The 18025-nt window shown below is 33.7% G+C and overlaps 1 pseudogene; it reads right to left on the bottom strand.

Annotated features, from left to right (window-relative positions):
- The window catches only part of LOC141373217 (cytochrome c oxidase subunit 4 isoform 1, mitochondrial pseudogene), a 16781-nt pseudogene extending 3577 nt beyond the window's left edge, over positions 1 to 13204 (bottom strand).
- Positions 13205 to 18025: the final 4821 nt, after the last annotated feature.

The raw sequence follows: 18025 nt of genomic DNA, 5'->3' as shown, positions 1-18025 counted from the left end.
CGTCTCCCCCTCCGATTCCCCCCCCTTTCTTCCCTTTCTGCTATCTTCTTCTTTTTTTTTTTGCAGAAGAATTTTATTTTTGATTTTAAATTAATTTTAATAGACAAATATTTCAGTATTAATCAAGTAGCATACAGAGAATCTGGTATAGGACAGACCATCTAGACAAGCTTATCAATATTGATTCTTAAACTAGGAGGGAAGATGGAGAAAATGTTCTTATAGGAGATACAATAACTATTTATTCCAATTAGCCAGGGGCACAGACTTCTAGTTGTCTCCCAAATCTGATTTTTCCTCTTTCATAGCATTACAAATTTAACTGGCTACATGAATTTCCAAAATAAAAATTTCATTTCCCAGACTCTTTGCAGCTAGTATTAAGTCTTAGAAGTATTAGTCAGTAGGTTCTGGGAACTTTCTATCCTGGGATAGAGGGTCGCTCTTACCCACTGCAATGCACTTTGAAGTCAGTCTGCTTAGGTTTGAATGGCTGGCACATACTTAGTGCTTAGTAAATTTAGTTATTAAAGACATGGCTATTAACTTCTGATATCACTTTGCTGGAGCAGTGTTCTTCATCTGGGAGCAATTTTGCACCCTTCCTCACTGCCCACCAGAACACATCTGGCAAAATCTGGAGCCATTTCTGAATGTCACCAGGAAAGTGGGGTGGGGTGGAGTTCCTGGCATCTAGTAGGTAAGGGTGCTGATAAACACCTACAATATGCATAAGAAAGTATTTTTGATATTTTAAATTTGATATTTTAAAAAGTTACTTAAATTTGATATTTGATATTTTTAAAAGTTAAATAGTGAAGCCTTTAAGAGAATTATAACACTAATATCCTTACAGATCCATGATATAAAGAGATCAGTTTATTCAGGCAAAACAAACAAACAAAAAAAACAAAACAAACACCAAACTTGTATTTTGCTGCCACCCCTCTAATCTCTGCCAGAAATCTTAGGGTAGAATGATAATAAAAGACTAAAAGACTACAAGTAATGAATGAACACTACATCCAAAACTAATGATGTAATGTATGGTGATTAACATAACAATAAGAAATTTAAAAAAATTCTATAAAAAAAAGACTACAAGTTTGCAAAATGGCATTCTTCAAATGTTTTCAATCCCAGCCATTTTAGTTAGAATGTCTAAGTGAAAAAACAACACAAAAATTAAAGAAAAACAAAGCAAAAGAACAATAGCAACACGTCTTTTAAATCATCCGTAGCCTGATTTAAAAAACCCTGTACTTGGGAAAAGTGAAGAATTTTTCTATTCCCTAATCTGACATATTTAAATTTAGCTCTAGAAATTTTAATGTTAAGTTTGCCCAGCCCAAGCTCAAGTATAACCACCTAAAACTGAATGATTTTAAACTTATTTCTATAAAAATGTTTCCTTCTGTGGGATGCTTTCCTAAACTTCACTGGCTTCCTGGGAAATGTTTTTCCTCTGTTGCTGGACAGCACCCTCTTTGAGTTACCACAGAGATTTTTCTCTTCCAGGGCTCAGCTCTCTGTATCTACCTCATGCCACAGCTTTGTCGCAGAGTTGGTAGATTAAAGGGCATCGCTGGGCCTCTGTCTCAGGTTCTCCACTGATATGCCCCTGCCAGTCCTTTGCCTAGCATTTTTACCTCTAGTCACCTCTTGCCACCCCTTCTGTGCCCCAAGACATGAGATCATCCTATAGCTTCCCTGACATACAAAAGTGCCAGCATTTCTGCCAGGCTCAGGCCAAATCAGCCTGAACACAATGCACAGTCCTTCCCTTATTGCAGCTGTACCATGCCTCCAGGTGTCACCATGTGAGACAAGATGTCCTCACAGCATCCAGGGCTCTACCAGGTGAATGGATTCCTTCCTTCAAAATCTCCTGCTGTCTGTACTCTCTTTACCCAGCCATATTCTCCGTCTTCCTACAAAACTAAAAGAATATTCTCCAGTTTCCCCAAAACAAAGAGCTCCTCAATCCCAGCACTCTTGACATTTTAGTCTGGGTAATATTTGGCTAGCTGTCGGGGAGCTCTCTCATGCATATTGTAGGCACCCCTACCTACTAGATGCCAGGAACTCCACCCCACTTCAGCTTCCTGGTGACATTCAGAAATGGCTCCAGATTTTGCCAAATGTGTTCTGGTGGGCGGTGAGGAAGGACGCGAAATTGCTCCCAGACGAACACTGCTCCAGCAGAATGATACACAATCCTCAAATCTCACTCACCAAAGCATTTAAAATATGCTAGAAGTGTTCTGATTTTTTTCAAGGGCTGTAGTACTTTGAAAAGAAAAGTTAGCAAAGACTTACAGAATATTTTCTGTTTTCCATCAAACTTATATCCCTTACCCCAAGATAATAATTCTATAGCTGTTTAATTGAATGGGATGATGGAAGGGGGAGAAAAAAAGAGGCAATTTCAGGAAAAAAAATCAATATCTCAAAAATATTATTCTGTTGCATGTATCTGTTGTTCTTACAGGTCCAGTCTTCTGATTTGATGGGAAAAATAAAGAACATTTAAATTATTTTTAGAAGTAAGTAGGAAGTCAAAATGATTTTTCTCATGGACATGCTTCTCCCATAGCACATGAAGCATATTGCCTCAGGATATTACTATGCATTAGTTCATATCTATGATCGTGGGGTGACAAAATCTGTCTCTTCTCTCTATACTTCTTTCTTCCATTTTAGTGACTTCATTCCCAGGACACAGCTTCTCAATGGTATTCCTCTACCATTCTTATTGATCCTATTCCTCTAGCTATGAATACAGAGGAAGGACCTGATTTTAGAACACCCTTTGTTTCAAGTGTGACATCTTTAATGCATGTGGGTTGTTATATATACAAGACTGCACTGGAATGCCTTTTCTTGACTGGAAGAGTTATTTTTCTTTCTCTTTTCCAACAAGAGAGGCTTTCTCTTAGCTTAATTATTCCTCTAATGGTACTATCACCTTCCTCTCACTTTTCATAGTTTTTAAATACAATTTTTGTTCCTCATTTTGATTTCCTTCTATTTACTTATTTTTGTTCCTGTGAGAATCATCTAAGGCTGTCCCAAAGTTTTAATGGCTGTGTCCTATGAAGATTGGCTCTGCCTTAGCATTCTTAGTAAATTTGATTTATAGTACTTTTCTTCCACTCAAATCACTTTTTTTTTCTTAAATTTCCTCTTATGAATCCATAAGATAATTTTGCTCTGGAAAAACATTTCGGAATCATTCTTGATTCTTTTTTTTCTCATAACCTCTATTCATTCTGTTGGGGAATTCTGATGGTTCTACTTTCAAAATATATCCACAAGTCCACAACTCTGGTTGATTCTCTGACGTTTTACAAGTGATATGCCAGTGTCTAGAAAAAGTAGGTACTTGATAACATTTGATTAATGAATGAACATATGGAGGAAAATAAAGATATTATCCATATATACCACTCAGTTCACATATCTAATAAACAAATATATGTAAAATCAATAGCAATGCTAATTATGCAAGAATTTATTTTGCCTATAAGAAATACAGGCAACTGCAATCATTAACTGGCATGTTTTTGTTTGCTAAGAAAACATTGGCAATATTATCAGATAACCAATAATTATGGTTCTAATTTCAAATATTTCCTGTCTCTTAATGAAAAACATCTAAACTGTGCACTGGTGAGTACATCAAATTTGGGAACTGCTGCTACAAAAACACAATTTGCCATATTGTTCTCTAAGATTGCTTTTTATTTGGTGAAACAGAAGTGAGCATTGTCCTTTCCAGTGTATATATATTTTTATTTTGAATATAAAATCTGGGTAATTAAATTCCTCTTAATGTTTTTCTTGAGATTCAGTGCATTTTCTCAGGGGTATCTTAACTTTTTTCCCCATTGTATATATTAAATAAAAACCGGAAACTTTTGGAGAATTTTCTGTAAAGATACATTGATTTATTTAAGCATTGCTTTCTCTCTCTCTCTCTTTTTAATTTTGCCCTCAGAAAAAATGGTGCCTAACATTCTAGAAGGAAATAAACAGTCTTTGTTAAATAAATCAATGAATCAGTACAATATGTTACTGGCAAGTCAGCATTATATATTTGTGGACTTCCAGATTGTTTGATTCTGTTTTCCCTTTTAGATATCTGTATGTGAAAGCTTGTGCTGTTTCTTTAAATTCTATAAAACACTTTTCTACAACCTGGGAGTATTGCATTCTGTATATTGTGCCCTTCCAGTTTCACAGCCACTTACTTCTAGAGACCCACTCTGTCAGTTACATTTGGCCTAATAATTGTCTTGGTCATAGTATGATCCAGTTTATCAGATTCCCTTGATGTTTGCTTTCTGAATGGAGGATGCACTGGTCAACAAGATTAATCAAGTATCAGCTAGGTAAATCTGCTTTACCTGCATGAGAGACCTGACAGATGTTTAAGTGGATTTGGTGCTCATTTATTATTCTTGCAATGGTGCCAATATTGAGAACTGCATATGGAACTTATTATCTATTTACATCATCAAGCCAGATGACTTATCATATATTTCTTAATTGATGCTATGTGTCTTACTCTTTCTTTTTATTCTCTGCAAAATGAAAATTTGCCTCATTAGTTCTATTTGCTTAGAGAGCTAGACACCTGTTAGATATCATTCCTGAGTCTCCACTCTCAATAAGAAACAGTTTGATCTAAATGTGTACAGTTTTCTGTACTGTTTAAATTATGAAGGTAGTCTTGGTAAATACCAAGCTAAACTATAAACACAATTAAGATTGCATTAGTAGTTACTTTAATGAAAACTTCTTTCACATAAATATATGTGTGTATGTATATATATATATACATATATATCACAATAAAATAAAATAAAATGATCAAATATCCTTTAAAATAAAAAGGTGCTAATATTAGTTATAGTCCTTATGTGGTAAGGAAATTTATTCAGTCAAGGCACTGGAGAGGGAAAAAATATAACGGGAATGATTTTCCCATGTCATTTTGTAATTAAGAATCACTTAAATAAGCAAGTATATAAATTGTAATCAAAAGAGTTTAATAAGTCCTCTAATAGTACTGTGAAAATTAATGGCTTCAACGAGAACTAATTATCTAACTCGCTGTTTCAAATATTTAAAGTAAGTTTTTGTTTTGCATCCTTTAAATTCATTAATATTAAATGACTTCATTAATGATGTTAAAGTGCAGCTTACATTTGGTGATTAAAATACATAGATACATTTCCTAGCATAGAAATACAAAGACCTGATAAGAAATAAAAGAAAATGGGCTTCAATATGGGGATATTATAGCACAGGGTTGGTTCTCACCCAGTGGGAGCATAATTGTATGTTGTTTCCTTAAAATGGGAATAGCTTCCATAAGAAAGATACTTAAGCAGTAGATATTTTAAAACCAAATAATGTTACAGTTAGTATAATATCCAATCACAGAAAGAATCAGAAAGGTAAATGAGTATTTGATAGTCATTATTCATTAAAATGTTACAGTGTCCTGGTGTTAATAACTAGTTAATAAATGGCTAAAGGATACTGCATTTTGATTGCAAATCTAAATTTTCTAAAATACACAGTTGCTTATAATATCTTCTGCATTTAATCATTGTTTCATGCAATGATATATGTTTAGAATTTTATTTTTTTGAAGTGTTTTTCACTTCTAATTTTCAGTTTTTTAAAGGGTTTTAGTTAATTATGTTCTTCAAGATATTCCAGCTTGTTTTTTTCTAAAGGAGATGCTTCCTCTAAACAGCAAGAATGAATTAAAATTTAATCTCAATAAAAATCTACATCCGTTTAAAAGAAAACAAAAATAAAATTGTCTAAACTATTTAGAAGAAATCATGACTGTTTATCAAAGTTTTTCTATCATTTGTGCTCATTTTTTTTTTCATTTTGGTGAATTGACAGTTTTTAAATAGTGATACATCTGCAATAAATTTATCATGCTCATAAAATCAAATTTACTCCCTGTTATAGTCATTCCACATACTTTTAGAGACTATTTGAAATAAGAGATTTGGTTATTTTTATATTTTGAAAACAAAAGAGGAATTGACATACTACATAATGTATGTAATTGACATACTATGTAATTGACATATTATATAATATGAAGAGAAGAGAGAAAAATATTCCTCCAATAAACATCTATAAGAAAGTTTTTAATGTTCAATAAAATATAAAAAACAAAAGACATATTGCATAATAATTTATTCTTTTCCCCCACGCTTTAGCTTTCAAAGTCTTTTACACAGAAAGGTATCCCTATTATAGGAAAGAATTTATTTTCTATGAAAGTTTGGCTTAGAAGTAAATTATTCCCACATATTGTATGGCTTTTCTTATTAAATGACTTGCATAGTTTGGATTTTGACACCTGTTTTTACAACCTGAGGGTAATTGATAATGGATTCTGGAACACAGTAACGAAAGGTAAAATTATGTATTATATATTATTTCTGGGTTACAGATCCATGACATATCTCACCACAAACATGCTTTCCTGAAGTGGCAGTGTTGGTGAGATGTGGGAATGTGTGAGACTTAGAAAGCCTTTAAGATTGGCCAGGAATGTGTTTTATGGTATGCCTCTGCGTGTGTGTGTGTGTGTGTGTGTGCGTGTGCACGTGTGTGTTAGTGAATTTGGCTCCAAATCAGTTTTTAAGTTTTCATATATAAAGATAGAGATTCAACAGTTTGGCTACAGGGACTAAAACTACACAGTTTGGGCAAGAAGAAAAGGTAAAAGTAAATTTATGTAAATGTTGTTGAAGAAATACTATTTTTTCAAGTGCTTTCCAGTAAGTAGGCCACTGAAATGTTATGCTGTCATATACACATATATAACAATATTGGAACATTGACTTTTCATACTATCAACCTGAGAATATTGCTATGGTTTCCTAGATAGAAAAGAAAAGCTGCACAATTACTCATGAAGTCCACAGAAAATATTTTGTGAACTTGAAGTTGTATTATCAAACTGAGTAGTTAAGAGCCTGGGTCTGGAATCAGAAAACCCAACTTCTAGTTGACTTTGTGAAACTTAAGAGCTGTGTGATTTTTTGGAGATGTTCATAACATTTTGCTTTTAAAATATTAGCCTGTTTCAAACCTTATTATGCTCTATTTACAATAAGACTTCCTTCAATAATTTTATAATAAGGTTAGTCTTCCTCTTGATAATTAACATAAAAATATGCCTATTTTCCATGTATGGTAATTTGCATATATAAATTCCCACTTACAGTAATGGCAGAGTTATATGTTATGGAACCAATTCATCATCTACCAATGAAAGTTAGAAAAGACATGATACTTTAAAACAAATGAACAAACAAACAATAGTTGTTTCAAGTAATCTGAGCTATCAAGCTGTCCAGACATGAGGGGCCTCATATCCCAGTGAAAACTAAACGTCTCTGGATGAGCTTGAAATTTTGCCAAAGAGTTTCAGAGAGTCAAATGAGCCTCTTTGAGGCATCTGCTGGTTTCTTACTGGTGTTATGTCCAGGGAGTTAGAGTGAAATAAACCAACAAAATGACTAAGAGACCAGAAGGTAAGTATAGATTTAAGTAATTCTGTACAACTGGGTGACAAAATTTGTATTTCAGAGATTGACAAAGAGGCACCCTGATACCATGCACATTTCTAGTGAGGACCTTAGAAACACTGTTACCAAAGAAAGTGCAAAAGCAGAGATTGGCTAGCTCTTACAAAGAAAGAAGTTCAGTTTCAAACTACCTAAATCCCATATTAATTAAATTTATATGCAACTATTCTAATTTCCTACCACAAAGAAAAAAGAAAAACCTCTCTGTTAGAAGATAACACTAACCAAATCTTGAAGTTAGTCTTGTCAATCATTTTATACAAAGGAAATGACCAAACCTTAGGACAGGAAACAAAAACAAAAGAAACAGATATATAAGTGATCTTGAAACTGAAGTAATCAAAGACTTTAAGTATCTTGATACTTTAGATAATGATGAGTAATTTCTCTAGATATTGCAATCTGAGGAAAGACAGTCAAAAACAAGTCAAAAAAAATACAACGAGGGGCACCTGGGTGGCACAGTCGATTAGGCATCTGACTTGGTTTTGGCTCAGATCATGATTTCAGGGTTGTGAGATCAAGTCCCACATCTCTGTTGGAGTTTCTGTCTCCCTCTCCCTCTGCCCCTCCTGCTCGTGCTCTCTCTCTCTCTCTCTCCCTCAAATAAGTAATTAAATCTTTTTTAAAAAAGAAAAAATGCAGTGAATGAATTTAAGAATACAATGGTTAAATTTAACAGATTAGGCATAGCTGAAGACAGAATAAGTAAAAGTGGAAAATGAAAGTTTTAAACAAAGTATGCAGAAAAAGAGAAAAAAAATAAGAAAAGAGCATAATAGATAAATGGAGCATAGTCAAAAACCAAAATAGTTAATTTGGGGACCAACCGAAAGAAAGGAGAGAGTGATGCAAGAGCGAAATTTCAAGAGATACTTTGAGAATTTTCTCCAAACAATGAACGACATTGAGCCTCAGATTCTAGAAGCCCAATGAATTCAAGTAGGGAAGCACACGCACACACACACACACACACGCACACACACACACACACAGCTTCCAGGGAACAACAATATGTCTGACATATGACTTTCTGAAAGAAAATAGAGGACAGAACAAAATGTGATGATATATTTTAGCATTTAAATAAAACAACTACCAATCAGTAATTCTAAATCCAGTGAAATGTTAGGATGGAGTCATAATTTTCAAGCTCTTTATATGCCAGACTGGAAACCAGGAGTCTATTTGTTTTTAATAAAATTAAAGTCCTATGTTCTCAGGAGAAAAACCAGTGATAAATAAGTTGTTCTCTTTCTTCCTTCCATTGTTCATTTCCATTTTTTGTTGTTGTTGTTGTTTAAAAGGAATAGTGAACTGCTTGTCACTCATAACTACAAAGGCTATCAGGATGTGGTAATTATTACAGAAAGAAGAAACATAATGAAATGGAGTGATGGTTGGAAAAAAAATAATACTATGATTTTCCCTTTCCCCTTTGAGTTGTTAAATGGAAAATATTATGGACACCATTAGCTATTTAGGGGCAGGGATAGGGACAGGTACCTTAGGTGGAAGTCAATAAAGACTTTCAAAAGATCCCTAAAAGTTGTAGGGACTAGAGGTTACATGTCCTTGGATGTGTCACTAGACATTACCATCTTGTGGCCCAATATGCAATTCCTTGTTATATAAGAAAACAATGGGAGTTGTTAATCTAGGAAAGTACTCATCATTAAGTGTCGTATGTGCACCCTGGGTTTTCAATATTCAACATAATTTTAGAAACTCGACTCCTCCTACAAGCTTGCCTATTTTATGATTTCCATTTTCCTCCATTGGTATACATTTCATCATGAATTCAGTATACTGAACAGAGAATTTCTTGTCATTGTGATAAAAAGAATCATCTCTATTAAAATTTGGCCATGATATGGAAGCGCAGATAAAAAATTGGCTTAAATGGTCCTAGGGATCTTTATGATGTGGAATAATTATTGTGACTTAACTCTTTAGTGATGTGGGCAAAAATTTATTAAAAAATATATTCATTTAAACAAGTTTTAACACAACATAGTAATGATTAAAAGTTTTATTAATTTTTTTCAACACCTGGGTTAATTAGAATACCTAAATTTGCTTCTACTTGCTTTCTTTATTCGATACATATAACAATTTAGTTTGATTCTTTTTTTCTTTGTTAAAACTCTCCTACCAGTGCCTTCTAAAGGTCAGCAGATAAGAGATATATGTCACAATCTAGTCACTCTGGCATTTCTCTAAATAGAAGGTGAAGTTTGTGCACTCTGTTTTTCTCTCTTGAGTCAGTGACTTGTCTCTCCGAAGCAAGTGTACACTTACTGAAGTCCTGACTCTAAATATTAGTATTAACTTATTCCAAGAAAGGAAAGTCTTAATAGAAATAACTTTTTCAAACCTCTATATAATTTTCAAAATCTGGAAATAAGTTTTTTTCAATAGAACATATCAGCATTTTATGAGCGAAGTAAGTCAATCAGAGAAATACATGTATCATATGACCTCACTGATATGAGGAATTCTTAATCTCAGGAAACAAACTGAGGGTTGCTGGAGTGGGGATGGGGTGGGAGGGATGGGGTGGCTGGGTGATAGACAGTGGGGAGGGTATGTGCTATGGTGAGCGCTGTGAATTGTGTTAAGACTGATGAATCACAGACCTGTACCTCTGAAACAAATAATACATTATATGTTAAAAAAAAAGAAGATAGTAGGAAGGGAAGAATGAAGGGGGGATATCAGAGGGGGAGATGAACCATGAGAGACTATGGACTCTAAGAACCAAACCGAGGGTTCTAGAGGGGAGAGGGGTGGGAGGATGGGTTAGCCTGGTGATGGGTATTAAGGAGGGCACGTTCTGCGTGGAGCACTGGGTGTTATGCACAAACAATGAATCATGGAACACTACATCAAAAACTAATAATGTAATGTATGGTAATTAACATAACATAATAATAATAATAAAAGAAACTATCAGAATTTTATATATAATGGTGTGTGTCATATATATGTGTGTGTATATAGTATGCATATATATATTTCACCATTAACCTTCATTTTTAAAGGATGATTTTAAAATCATACTTTAAACATTATAGCCTATAAAACACATATAATGAGTATTCATTTATTCTCTATCATCTTCAATATAATTATCGTGTATTTATATAATAAAGAGCTAAACCATTACTGGTTATATTTTTATAAATAATGTATAAGGTATATTATTTTTTGCAAATTATACACATGTACCTATATCTGATATGTAAGTAAATATTGATACGTTTATGATCCCATCAATACATTTGTATTTCCTTATAATATTATTAAAAGTTATTTTATCATGGTAATATTTTCCCTCAGAATTCATTAAAACATAATAATTTCCTGCAATGACCCACCATGCCTGTTGAAAGTAGACTATTTTAAAACACCCTCATGTTCTTTTGTTTTATCCTTATAATTGAGCTTTATTTTCAAATTATATTTCCTATTCTACAGTGCTACATTTATAGCCTGTAAGAATATTAAGGTCATTATTTATGTATTTGCAATTCTTCTCAATGAAAACATTTTTGTAATAAAATGTAAATAGTATGTCATTGTCAGCTTTCAATATATTATATCAGAGTAACTGATAGAATCTTTTTAGAAAGGGCAAGAGAAAAAGTGAATTCAAATATCTACAAATTACCCCAGGGATAAAGAGAATTGCAAAAAGCAAGATTCATACCAAGGCAAACATAACGCTAACATACTGAATGACTAACATACTGAAAATTACATTTCAATATAGCAAGATGATTAGAATAAGAAAGTTTATTTTCGTTTCTAAAAGAGTAGTATTTCAAAAATGTCTTTTCAATTAATTTTATTGAATGGATAGTCCTGATTTCAATTGCACCTCCCTCAAAATAAAGTACAAAATACAGGCAGAAACAAATCTTAAGACATATTTTATTCAAGTAGTGTCTTAAAATTAAGAAAAATTTTACTCAAGTAGGTATTTGCCCTATTCCCCCAATTTTTCATTGCATGTATTTAAAAATGTGTGGCTTACACAAATTTGTCTGTGTAAATTGAAATGCAGAGAAACTAAGATTAGGTCGTCTTAACAGAGGAACACCAAAGAATAAAAATGTAAGTGATTTACAATCCCTAAAACACTATTTCATAAGGTAGAGGTTCAAGGATAGATTTAAAATTTCTTTATTAATAAGATATCTACCTCTCATTAATAGCATATCATCAATGTGATTAGCAGTACAGTGGAAATATATTTAGCTATGTCCCATTTTAATTTCTTTTTCTTTTTTTTTTTTAAGATTTTATTTATTTATTTGAGAGAGAGAATGAGAGCCAGAGAGCACGAGAGGGAAGAGGGTCAGAGGGAGAAGCAGACTCCCCGCTGAGCAGGGAGCCCGATGCGGGACTCGATCCTGGGACTCCAGGATCATGACCTGAGCCGAAGGCAGTTGCTTAACCAACTGAGCCACCCAGGCACCCCCATTTTAATTTCTTTACAAGAAAGAGTGAGTTGATCCATCAATACATCTACAATTTAACAATTAGTTTTAAGAATTGGAGCTATTTTGAGTATTCTCAATGTGCTCAGAGGGTACTGAATGACAGGTGGCAAGAAATGATTATGTGCTAAAAGTTGTCTATGAACTATGCACATAAGGGTTAGTATCCCCAGACATTCTCAATCTGTTACACTATAACAAAATATTCTGAACTCAGTGGTGAATCTACACAGTAAGTTGGCTTACAGTGAATATGCACAATTAATTGACTTAACCTACCCTTTAAAGGTATCATTGTATTAATGTACCTCCAATAACTTCTACATAATCTTACTCTTTCTGCCCCCAAATAAACTACAAAAATGTGACACCCAAGCATATTTAACATGCCATCTAATGTGAACACAAAATTTCCAATTGCTCTTAGTTGTTGAGGACGGAAGATAAGTACATTTTGATTCAAGTTCCTTTCTTTGTCACTGTAAATAAGGACACTTTGTTGCTATTTTTTGATAGTAGTTTTTACATACATCATGGCTGATGTTTGTAATCTCAAGAGTGAAAAGGTTTAGTTTTTCTTTCTTCATCTGTTTAGGAATGAAAAATCTATACATGAATTTAAAATATATATGGATGTGCATGTGATTGTGAAGTTACAAGTCAGTTGCTTATCTTTAACATATCTTTACATAACATCTTTAAACATCTCTTTACATAAATCAAAGCAAAAAAAGAATTGATTGAAACCTTGCACTTTCTTTCACTGATCATCATAGAGTGTAAGATTAGACTCTATGGGGAATTCTTTCTTTACAGTAATCTTTTTTGTTAATATTAACAGGTAATGAGCAAAGAATTGGTAAATATGAGTCTGGGTGATTAACTGATTTGGAGTACATCTATTAATATACTTTCTTTTCAGCCTTTTCTTGTCCACTCATTTTCCTTGACTTGACTCATAAACTCTGGAGATGTTCAGATAAAGCTCTAATTTCTCTTTATATCTCACTTTCCTCTTACTTTACTATCAGCCTCTTCTCCCTTCATAATTTCATCTCGTGCCATAACTTTTCTTACTTACTTACATACTGACACATTTTAAATACATATCTCAGGCACAATACTGACACAAATAAGCTTTACAATTCAAAACATCTCAATACTTCTTTGACTGGTTCCTCTCCCTTGTCCCACATATTTCAGGTAATATGCATGTTTATTCTACTTTAAATTTTTCTTACATTTATCACTTTCTCTTGATCTCCCCTGATACAATTCTAATCCAAGCTACCATTCATTTTTTTTAACTGTAGCAATAGCTCCTAAATGATTTTTTATTGTGTTTTAAAAACATATAAGATGATCTTAACCATTTTTAAGGGTACAGTTTGGTAGTATTAAGTATATTCATTCACAGTGTCATAAAACAGATCTCCAGAACTTTTTCGTCTTGCAAATCTACAACTCTATACCCTTTGAGCAGCTCCCCTCCCTGACCCTTCCCTCAGCCCATAGTTACTACCATTCCATTTTCTAAGAATTTGACTACTTTACCTACCTCATATTAGTGGAATCATATAGTATTTGTTCTCTTGTGATTGGCGCATTTCCTTTAGCCTAAAATCCTCCAAGTTCATCCATATTGCAGCATGTGACAGGATTACTTTCCTTTCTTAGACTGAATAACCTATACTACATTTCGTTTACTCCTTCAGCTGTTAATGGACATTTGGGTTGCTCCCACCTCTTGGTTACTATTGCTACAAACATGAGTGCACAAATATTTTTTTAAAGACTCTGTTTTCGACTATTTTGTATATATACCCAGCAGTGGGATTGCTGGATCATACTGTAGTTCTATATAATTTTTTTATTGACAGATGAATGGATAATGTAGTTCTATATTTTTAAATTTTTCAAGTTGCTGTCCTACTGTTTTCCACAGCATTTGCAACATTTTACATTCCCACTAATAACACACAAGGGTTTCAATTTCTCTACATTCTCACCAGCATTTGTTCTGTTCTCTTTTCTTTTCTCTTTTCTCTCTCCTGTCTCCTTTCTCTTCTCCTGTTTTCTTTTCTTAGTGGTAGTCATCCTAATGGGCATGAGGTGATATCTCATTGTGGTTTTGAATTATACTTCTCTGACGATTAGTGATGTTAATCACATTTTCATATGCTTGTTGACTATTTGTATATAATCTTTTAAAGAAATGTCTATTCAAGTCCTTGGACCATTTTAAAATAGGTTTATTTCACTTTTCAGTTGTGGAGTTGTAGGAGTTCTTTATATCTTCCAGGTACTAACCCCTTATAGATATAGATTTGTGCTTTCTCCCATTTGTCTTTTCACTGTTGATTGTGCCTTTGATCTGATTTTTTAGTAGCCTCTTTTATAAACACCCAATTCATTATCCATAATCTTTCTCAAAAAATGCTCATAAAGCCCAAGTACGACCCTGTAATTTCACAACTTTATAGTTACCTATGTCTTCCCAAAGCTCTCAAGTTAAAATTCAGAATGCTTAAAATTGCGCTCTATAATCTGGTGTCAATCTACTTCACCCGTATCTTTACACACTTCCTTTCACCCTTTACTTTCTACGACACTGATTCTTTTCATATGTCCTCTGATGAGCCAGGCCCCTCCTTACATAGGTCCTTTGTCTATGCTTTTAATTGTTTTGTTTTTCTCTTTGTTCCATGAAAATAAAACTGTAGTTTTTGAGCCTCAGATTTAAATGTCTTTTATTCAATGAAATCTTTCCAGACTTTCCAGTTTAGAACAAGTTTTTAGTTATATAATGTGGATGCTCTCTGAGCTTATTTGTAGTATTTATCAAAATTATAATGGAAAAATTAATTGTGCAATTATACAGTTATTTATTTCATATCTGTCTCCTCAGAATTAAGGTCCATGAATAAAGAGCCACCCTTTCCTATTTATCATTGTGTCTCCAACACCAGCAGAGTTCCCCTGCCTGTTGAACTGTTCAGTAAATACTTTTGAGATGAATAAAAGAATAAATGAGGGAATAAATTAGTTGTCTGATTTCTATAGGGCAATTTCAGCTAGGATATCAACCAATGATGTCAGTTTGGGTGATGTGGTATCTGGACTTGGGGTTTGGGTATTATATTCTAGTTGATACCTAGGAGTAAAATATTAGGGCAAAAGTCTATTGGGTTTAAAGGTGTAGCCAATGAAGGGTAGGAGGAAGACCGTGATGTAATACAAATCAGGAACCAGGGACCAGGTAAAATAAAATTAATTTGGGAGCAAGGATAATAAAAAACTGACAAAAGCCTAGGAAATTCATATGAATGAAAGTGAAGAGAGGTTTGCCTGAGTTTACTGGCCTGGAGACACATTTAGGATAGGTGAGTTGAACAGATTATGTTAACATGATCAAAGTTATGGCCCAAGGCAAAGACTTAACAACTTATTTTTTCCTTCAGATTTTATTTTTTTAAGATTTTATTTATTTATTTGACAGAGAGAGACACAGCAAGAGAAGGAACACAAGCAGGGGGAGTGGGAGAGGGAGAAGCAGGCTTTCCGCGGAGCAGGGAGCCCGATGTGGGGCTCTATCCCAGGACTCTGGGATCATGACCTGAGCCGAAGGCAGACGCCTAACGACTGAGCCACCCTGGCGCCCTCCTTCAAATTTTAAATACCTGCTTTGTGTTGTTACATATTACCACCTACTATAACTATTATGTTTTCTCCATGAGATCCACACTACTTGTATTACTTTACAACAGGTATTCCTAAACCATTTAGGAAGGTATTAAAATTAAAGCATGTAGCATGAAGAAATTTAGAATACTTTAGTAGGCTAGAAGAATCCTGGTAGTTTTAATTAGTGGTCTAGTGCTCCCAGCTAGAAATGTATGCAGTTGCCTGCCAGATACAATCTATGCCTATGACCAAGGAACATGGCTTATTTTTTCTCTCTCTACATGTTGGAATTTAATCATTGTACATTGCTTATTGCTCTGATCTTAACAATAATCTTCTGCAAAATATTTTGCAATCACTTAGATCAAGAATATGAAGACATTAACTTCAAATGGCAGTTTACTTCCTGATTGTGATTTATTTTTATTTATTTTTATTACTCTAAGAAAGGAGATACTTTTTCATAAATAGGTGGAAGAAAAATTTTAATACTCTTTTTCCAGGTGATATTTAATACATTATTGTGCATGAGGAGATTTTTGTCCTGATTATTTCATAAAGATGTCTTTTACCCTTTGAAATGCCAGCATCTGACAGTTGTGAACTCCTTACTTTGTTGAACAAGCTCTAACTCAGGGAAAATACCAAGAGTATACGTGTGATTGACCTTTAAACAAGCCTTGCCTTCTATTGGAATTTGTAAGTCTCTGTGGCCAAGCTTCTCTCAAAGGAATTTTTTTCTATTATACATTATCAAACAAGTAATGCTTAGTTTTTGAATTTTCAAATAATGTGGCATTCTGTTTATATCAGAATATCAGACTAAGAAGTAATACCTTCAGTGTCCTGACAGTTATATCACTTAGTTATCATGTAAGTACTTATGGATTTTTTTCTTTCCCATAGTGCTTTTTGTTTTGATCAATATTACTTGTATATAGAAGCAAATTGGCCATATTCCATGCCTTATATTTATTTTATCCATACTACCTAGTAAGTATGTATCATTTTAGAGAAATCAATTTCCTTCTCTGTGTCCCAACTTCCTGCCAGCAAAACAAAGGGTTTTGAAAACAGCCTGTTGAGCTTCCTTCCATTGCTGTCACTCTATGCTTATGTATTTTCAATGGGGATGATACTATCTCCAAGGATGTGAAAATTGTTTGGGGACGCGGGCGGCGGGGGGGGGGGTGTAATGGCATCTTAGTGTGTGGCCCTTCAAAGGGTATAAACAGATATACAGTAAATCATAGTATTAAAATTTCATGAAAGAAAAGAAGTGATTAAGAACAGTATATTTAGGGGCGCCTGGGAGCCTCAGGTCATGATCCCGGGGTCCTGGGATCGAGCCCCGCAGGGGGCTCCCTGCTCGGCGGGAAGCCGGGTTCTCCCACTCCCACTCCCCCTGCTTGTGTTCCCTCTCTCACTGTGTCTCTGTCTGTCAAATAAATAAAATCTTTTAAAAAAAAAAGACCAGTATATTTAGAAAGGTTCCTTAGGAAGTGATCATTTAAAACAACAACAACAAAGTTTAGAAAAGCTGCTCCATGCATTTATGCACCTCAATTCATGGACCCAGGCTAAAATCATTTTTAAAACTCTGTTTAATCCTTTTTTCGTTGACACCACATAGTCACATATAATGTGGGTCATACATATGGGTGTTTACAGTGATTATTTTCTGTCTAGTATTTGTTTGTATATATACATATATCTCTAGGTCATTATTTCCAAGAGAGGACTTGAACTCTAAATAAAATTTCCCTCAGGAATCATTATACAATGTAGAGAAAATTTTCCAGCTTGATAATAAGTATTCTCTTTATGTTGAGAATTATTGGATTATGTTGGTTCTGAATTATAAGCCATGATTTAAAAATGGAGCAAAAAGTCAAATATGATTCAACTTACTACCCAAATAAATATTTAGAGCAGTTTCTTCTACTTTTTAATATTAGATACAAAGTATACCAATACAAAGAGTGTTCTTCTTAATCATGTTCAAATCCAACATTTTGGAGACACAATAAGCATATGTGTTTGTTTAAATTGTATATATATATATATATATATATATATATATATAAATTTTCCTTTTTCGTGAGGAAAATTTAATAAAAGAAAGCAAAGTAAATGTAAGCAAGTGACCCAGGATAATAACAGACTTGTCATCAAAATGTAATCGGTTTTCACAAATACTTA

The sequence above is a fragment of the Callorhinus ursinus genome, unplaced genomic scaffold (genome assembly GCF_003265705.2).
Source record: "Callorhinus ursinus isolate GAN/ISIS: 27379988/994484 unplaced genomic scaffold, GSC_fseal_2.0 scaffold8, whole genome shotgun sequence".
In the NCBI taxonomy this organism is placed as follows: domain Eukaryota; kingdom Metazoa; phylum Chordata; class Mammalia; order Carnivora; family Otariidae; genus Callorhinus; species Callorhinus ursinus.
The sequence above is the reverse complement of the archived record's forward strand: the minus strand, read 5'-3'. Positions and strand labels throughout refer to the sequence as shown.